This window comes from Gopherus flavomarginatus, chromosome 7 (genome assembly GCF_025201925.1).
Source record: "Gopherus flavomarginatus isolate rGopFla2 chromosome 7, rGopFla2.mat.asm, whole genome shotgun sequence".
Classification (NCBI taxonomy): Eukaryota; Metazoa; Chordata; order Testudines; family Testudinidae; genus Gopherus; species Gopherus flavomarginatus.
This window is the reverse complement of record NC_066623.1, coordinates 79,603,791-79,611,821: the sequence shown is the minus strand read 5'-3', so window position 1 is coordinate 79,611,821 and position 8,031 is coordinate 79,603,791.

Sequence of the window (8,031 nt, the reverse complement as noted above, 5' to 3'; positions counted from 1 at the left end):
ATCCCAGGTGGTCTGCAGATTAAGCAGAAGCCAATTTTTCTCTCTGCCTGATGGAAGGGCTGTAGTTAGGCTGCTCTCTCTCTGCTATAAAATAATCATTTTTTGTTTTCCTGATTTTCATTAACAGTCTAAGACCTGAAGAAGAGCTCTGTGTGGCTCAAAAGCTTGTCTCTCTCACCAACAGAAGTTGGTCCAATTAAAGATATTACCTCACCCACTTTGTCTCTCAGAGGGCTGTGTTTTCAGTTTGGAGTCTAGTCTATACAGAAAGGGCAGCATGTTGTTTGCACTGCCTCTGGAGCAGCCCAAAAGGGAGATTATGACTCTCATCTGCTCTGGGGAGCAAGTAAACTGCATCAGGTCTACACATGTTACAGTGGACACTCCTTGACATGTGGCATAACTATGCCACCAGACATACTAGTGGAGAGGAGTCTAGGCTCCAGCCACTCTCCATCTCCTGCTGACTCTCCTGCCCATTGGCATGAAAGGGAAACACAGCTGCTCTGCAGGGCCTACTTCACCCTCAGCACACAGGAAGAAATGGTGCTGTTTACTAACACAGGGACAGAAGGTGGCACCCTTACTCCCTCACTGTCCCTTGTGTCAGTGCTTGGCCAGGCAGGGATCTGGACCTCGACAACTGGGAAACGACTATTTCACATTTGTTCATCCCCTCACAGAGTGTCATGTTCTGAACTGAGTAGCCGTTCTCTGAAATTTTGTTTTGTTATTAATACAGGTCTACTATCCCTGGGCTCATTTGTGCATGCAGGTCAACCCACTTTTCCACACACGGAGAGGTGTCATCATCACTGTGGCAACACCCCCAAGGGGGTTGTTTTGCAGGTCCAGTGATCCAGAGGTTGGGAGGGAGTAGGGACATGGGAGGAGACAGCAGACCAAGGGAACATGGATTATTCTTTCATCAGCTGTATGGAGGCCAGCCCTGTTCCTTCAACTGATCCACAAGGGTGAATCAGTCAGTTACAGCTGCAGGGATCTGTTCCTGCATGCCTGTTGCAGAATCAGGGCCCTTGTTAGTATTATCTGTCTTCTGCCCTCCCCTTCACAGTTGGAGTCCTTGTTTCAGGGGACTCCTCAGGGGCAGCCTCTGGTTGAAGGAGCCATGATATCAGGAAAAGTAGAGGGTGCGAGCCCAAGAGCACACAGCTGGCAAGGAGGATCTTACTGAGAGATCTTTGAGGCTTCTGTTATCTCTGTTTAGTTCACCTGATTTACAGCCAGGGAAATTATTGCATCTTCCTGTTTCTCAGGGCTGATTGCAGCCTTCTTAAAGCAACCTTGCCAACCATTGCCTGGTCACCCTGGTCACTCTTTCACTGATGGTGTCTGCATTGACTGATGGACTGAGCAGTATCAGAATTAACTGGCTTCCTCTTCCAGTGTTTAAGAGTCTTAATAAGACTCACATTAACTATTAGCCTACTGTTCTACAGAGCACATGAAAGATGAGCAAAGTTTCTGCAGCTGTGGGATCATGGGCATTCCTCATTAAATGAAGAGTATCAGGAGTAGTAGCAGTGGCAGATGGAGTTCTACACTCCTGAAAGAAAAAGGCATTTCTTCATAAAAACATCATTAACAAGGAGTCATAGGCAGGCCCAAGGAGTCAAGTCTAAGTGTGTAATATAGCTATCTTGGCACCCATAACTGGCTTACTAGGGTCATGTGGCCCGGTTGTCAGATCACTAGGACTAAATCTGTTAATATCCACTTGGTCAGCCTTGACCAGAAGAAGGTTGTCAGTATTACAGCAGCATCCAGTAGGATTTCACATAAGTATGCACAGGTTTCAGAAATCACATAGTGCATGCTATCTTTTGCACAAGATGAAATCTATAGATGAATGGGTGGCCTATGCCTTTCTTTCTATCAGCTCTATGACCCTGACCAGTCGGTGTGTGATTATGGTAACTTTGTCCACGTATCCTGCATTGTACATCTCATTGACTTCCATTTTTTTTACAGGAATAACATTCAAAGAAACTCAGAAAAAGGACCAATTCCATGTCCACTTGACATTTCCTAGGGGAAAAAAACTCTGAGAGGAATGCATTTTGCATGTTTTTGTGTCATTCAATGAAAAAACAAAATAAGAAACCAAACCCCTCAGAAAAGCCCAATCCACCTCAAGCAGTCCCAAAACTTCATAAAAAAAAGCAAAAAATGGGAGGGGATCTAGAATGGAATTTTTGGTACAGTCGAAGTTTTGAACTCTATTGCTCCCTCTCTATTTCAATTCAGAATCTAATTTGTCCAAGATTTCGACAGTTCTGAACTTTCCCAAAACAGAAGCAGCAAGCTGCTTCACAACAACATATACTTGGCCTGTATCCCATCTATCCATAGGCAGCAGATGTAGAATTAATCTATTGGCACAAGAAGCTTTCTGCTCATGGCTTCAGTCTAGGTCTTCTTTAGCATCCATGTGCAGGAATAAATGTGTGTATTGATGAACTGGAAGGATCCAATAACCCTTAACTATAACTCATAAATGAAGGTTTTCCTCAGTATCCCTTGATCAACAATTCATTTAATTCCTGCATCTCAGAACTTGTCTCTGAGTTAACTGTCTAAACAAAACTTTAATGATTGCTTCCCAATTATATAAATCCTTAAAGATCCAATCATTTTACACACATTTTTAACCATTTTTATAGCATAGACCTACAGATATATGGATTTTATGCAGACACCAATTGGATCAAGGATTAATTAATTTAGAATACATTTTCTTGCAGGCATGCAGAATTTTTACTTTCAAATCTTGGCCATGCTACCAGCATGCTACAGACATTTTGGGATGGCCTGGAGAGCAGATGGGAGCAAGCAGAAAAAATTGTTTCCACAGTATCTTTTCTGTTGAAAATGATTGGTTAACGAGATTGTGTTTTAATCAGTGAAATAAAAGATCGTTAATGAAGTAGTTAGAATGCAATATTTTTGACGATAAAAGCACTGTGTCTAATGGTTAAGGTAGAGTATTGGAGATCAGCACACATTCGTCACTTTGTTCACTGTATGTTATCCACAGGCAACTCTAGGTATCAGTTTCTTACTCTGTAAAATGGGGATATTTCCACTTATGTAAGGCACTTTGAGATCATTACAGGCCAGCACTATTTTGCATAAAGTACTATTATTATGGCACAATTCCACTGAGTTTTTCACTCACTCTTTTGAGTGGTATTTAAAAATCCCTACACATATGGAGCAAAGCAAGTTCTGCATACTGTGAAAAATATGATTGTAAGGGACTCACAATGGTATTTAGATTTTTTGTTTCAAATCCAGTAAAGTCTGGCAATTAAATTAGTGTCATCTGGTGGCTTTTGTGAAACAAGTTGGCTGTGCTATTCCATTTTTTGGGTGTCCTCATCACAAAAAGCTATCACTGCAATTGACATCCTTGCTGACAGTCTCAACAAAGCCAATGATTGGATGAGCATGTATGCTGAAGGAGCCTGTTTCCAGAGCTCAGACACCAACACTATTATTGGCAGTGTTGTTTTATCTATTGGCACATAAATGAGCAAAGAGCTGAACTTTGCACACAGACTTGAGAGCAGAGACAGAAAATCTTGTACTTTAAATTCTCCTCAGTGAGCTTGTTATGCAGCATTGATTTTCATTTCACTGCTTTTTCATGGCAGACGAAGAGTATGATTCTCAAAATCTTGGTGTTTTACTCCATAAAACTGGTGTGATTTCTGACTTTTATTCAACTGAAATTCTAAACCTCAACTATTATGCTCATTATGAAATTCTAAACCTCAACTAGATGTTGTCTAATGGACCAAGCATGGGAATAGTTGCTAAGAAACTAGAATGATACAAAAACAACCTGGCACCTATTCAATGGATTAAAAAGAGATTAACTGATAGGTCTCACAATGTAATTGTAAATAGAAATCATCCTTAACTGGGCATGTTTCTAGTGGGGTCCAGCAGGAATCAGTTCTTGGCCTTATGCGATTTAACATTTTTATCAATGACATGGAGCAAAACATAAAATCTCTACTGAAAAAAGTTTGCAGGTGACACAAAGAGTGGGGAAATGATAAATGATGAAGAGGATAGGTTACTGATACAGAGCGATCTGGATCACTTGGTAAGTTGGGCTCAAACAAACAATATGTGTTTTAATATAGCCAAATGTAAAATTATATATCTAGAAACAAAGAATGTAAGCCATACTTACAGAGTAGGAGACTCTATCCCGGGAAGCAGTGACTTTGAAAAAGATTTGGGAGTCATGGGTGAATATTCAGCTGAACATGTGTTTCCCAGTGCAATGCTGGGAAACAAGCCATATAATGATAGAAACAAAGAGCTGAATCTGCTTAGTTTAACAAAAAGTTGGTTAAGGTGTGACATAATTACAGTCTATAAATGTGGACATTGGGAACAGAAATTTGATAGTAGAGGGCGCTTTGATCTGAAAGACAAAGATATAATAAGATCTAATGTCTGGAAGTTGAAACAAGACCATGTTCTAAAAGTGAGAGTAATTAAATATTGAAACTATTTACCAAAAATTGTGGTGTATTGTCCATCACTAGAAAATTTTAAATCAAGACTTGATATTTTTCTAAATGATCTGTTCTTGTTCAAATGGGAATTAGGTCAGGGAAGTCTGATGGCCTGTGGTATACAATAGGTCAGACTAGATGATCACAGTGGTCCAGTGAAACTTCCAGTTCTGTAACTGATTCACTGGGTCCAGTCTTGCTACCATTGATGTCAATGGCAAAAATTCCATTGACTTCAGTGGGACTAGTACTGATACTACATTGGGAAAATCACTTAACAACTCTGCCTCAACTTCTACATCTGTAAAACTGGAGCAATAATTGAACTTCCTCACAAGCGGGTTTGTGAAGACTGATTCATATTTATGCCAAGGCTGGAGACACATAGTGCTACATGAAAGCTAAATGTTCATATTAAAGTACAATCAAATGTTTTATTAACTCCAGAAGATTGCAATGTATTTAAATGCTGTAATTTTCTGTGTGCTTATATCTGTTTCCGTACTATGTGAACTTGAAATGAAAACGTAGTTGAACCAAAATAATATCCACCTATTACATTGTCAAAAGAAAGTCAATTGATATTTTAATTATTGTATGTATCACACTGAGAGCACAATGATTTGTTTTTGTAGTGAAAATAAGTGTAGTAAAGGTTAATGGACTTCTAGTATTAGAGGCATGAACTCCTCCGTTTAAATACAGGCTAGGTGGATGTGGTACAATAAGGGTAGCTACGCTGAGTGCTTCTTCATATAATTGTACTGATGCACTTTCACCTAGATCCATCTCTGTTCAAAGGCCAAAGAACACATAATGTATAGGAGTGGCACTATTTATGCAGTAATAATTTAGTACAAATGGGCAAAATTAAATTTATAATCCCTTTTGGTCAATGAGCATGTTTGGTGCATCCTAATCAAGAACTAATTGCTTTTAGCAACTCTTTTATGGAAAATGCATTATCACTGCAAATGCAATGAACTTGTGTGAAAAAGCCAGGCATAAAACAAAGTAATGGTTATTGGTAGCATATGATACATGATACTAGAAATCTGTTTCTGCAACAGCAAAGTACAGACATCGGCATTAGCCCTCCATTTGTAAACAGAGCTAACCAATAATTCACAATGAATAATTTATTTGATTAGTTTAGTCTCTCTCTGCTCAGGGAATATCCATACATATATCATGTTCTTCTTGAAAGTATTTATTATTCAAATATATGCAGCAAATTTCTTTTAATATTTTTTACTCTAATTAATCAAGAATATTTTAAATTCAAGGTGGGCTGCTTAGTTGTGATTGGCTGGATCTGTCATGTGGCATTGATTTTGATTGCTTGATTGGTTGAACCCACACACACTTTTGGATTAAATACTTACACATGCAAATCTAAAATTCAGTTTTCACAAATATTGGAATGTGCATTTTTGCAATCAACTTGCTGCCAAGAAAACTGTCCATGAAAATCAACTACTCTCATGCATATAAGAAGCTAAAATTAAAACGTGGTTTAATATTTGCATAATTTTTGCATAGTTTACTCAGCTCTCTTTAAAGGCCAGATTTTCCTTTAAGAGATCAACACTGCTTTCCACCAAACCAGAAAGTCATGTGTTTGAGGCACTGGTGCCAATCTCCAGCTGGAACATTTGTTTGCCACTGTCCAAAAAAATGCACGGATGTCCAGACAGGTATGTCTTTGATGTATGGAATGGAAGCTTCCCAAACAGGAAGCATTCATTCATCATTCCTATTTTGTTGATTGTAAAAAGAGGACCTGAACGCAGTTTAATGAATGTGGAAGAACTGAGGTTAGAACAGCAGAACAGAAATAATTATGCAAAATGTGGATAAAGTGAAGAAAATCGCCTTCAAAGGATTTGGATTTATTTGCAGCCTGGGTTGGTTCATATTGTAAGCAAAGTCAGGATGAGCGCTACCCTGACATCTGGTGGTGAATTGTAGAGAGTGTGGAAAGAATTTTAAGAATTTGCATTGGCATTCACCCCACCCCCCCACTTAGCATAACCCCACAGCAGCTTTGGATGGGACTGCTTTGTGACAGAAATGACTCAACCTCAGTTGGGTGGTACTTGCTAAACATGAGACATGGGTTCCAAAACCCCATGAATGGAGAGAGTTTGGGGACTGGTGTGTGTGATGGTATGGGCCCCTTTTGAGGGCCTGGAACACCAATTGCACATCCTTCTCTCTCCAATGTTAAAGAGTAGAGCTAGTTTTTAATTCTATTAGGAGTCTATCTAGAGACTGCTGAGCTGAATTCATGTTGGGCCAATGGTGCACCAACACCAGGGCTCCCCTACTAAGAGCTGAAATCACTGAAAGAGCTGAATTGAGATCACAGAGTGCTGTCCTAACTAGTGGGGGATCCTGAAGACTTATCGTTAAGCGGTTGGCAGAGCACAGCAGTTTGCAGCGTGTTGGAGCAGCCCACGGAACAGTGAGCGGAGTGAAGCAGTTTGCAGGGACAGCTGGAGGAGCGGCACAGCTGGTGTGGTGGAGCTGATCATGGTGAAGGCTGTAGCAGAACTCCACGGAGAGGCGGAGCAGTTGGCCCTGGCCCACTTAAGGTGCCCCTTAACACCCTGTGTGGACTTCCATCCCCTTTCCACCCAGGCTGGGGAGGGGGTCAAACTCTGCAGATAATCTCTCGAATTCTGGGGTGACATTGACCAGAGACTTTTGGGTTGTTGAACTTTGGGGTGATTGGACTTAAGACCCTAAGGGGAAAAGGACATTGCCAAACGTACCTAGGGGTGGAGTTTTTTTTTGTTTGTTTATGGTTTGTGTTATAATCCTGTTTGTGGTGTTTCTCCAGTGGGATGCCACATTCTTTCCTTCCTTTATTAAAAACATTTTGCTACACTCAGACTCTGTGCTTGCGAGAGGGGAAGTATTGCCTCCTAAAGGCGCTCAGGGGGGTGTGGTATGTAAGTGTTCCAGGTCACTGGGTGGGGGATAAAGCTGATTATGCATGGTGTTATTGAAACGGAACCCCTGGATACTGAACCCGGCCCTTGTTGCTGCCAATTCAGAGGGGCAGAAGGGTTACAATATTAACAAGTTCAAAATCAGTGTCTGCATTCACAAGATATAGTGTGCCACATATGTAGCAGAGGCCTAAATAGTATGAGATGAAACAACCCCCTTGCAATTATTCAATATATTATCCTGGTTTGAAATAGCATTGTTTGGGGGCAAAGAACACTAAATTCATTCACTCTCACTATCACTAACAGGAACACTCTAAGAGTCCCCATAGGTATTTTCATATGAAGGGGCTCCTTTGATAACAAAGCTCAAAAACTTTCATTTCCAAACACAACTAAGCACTTAAGCATACAATTACCCAGTCTTTGTCTATAGACACCCATTTGTGTGCAAATATAAGTTCTTGTGGGGGAAATATGTATGCATATATGGGATATTTTTGGTGTGTTCCTACAGC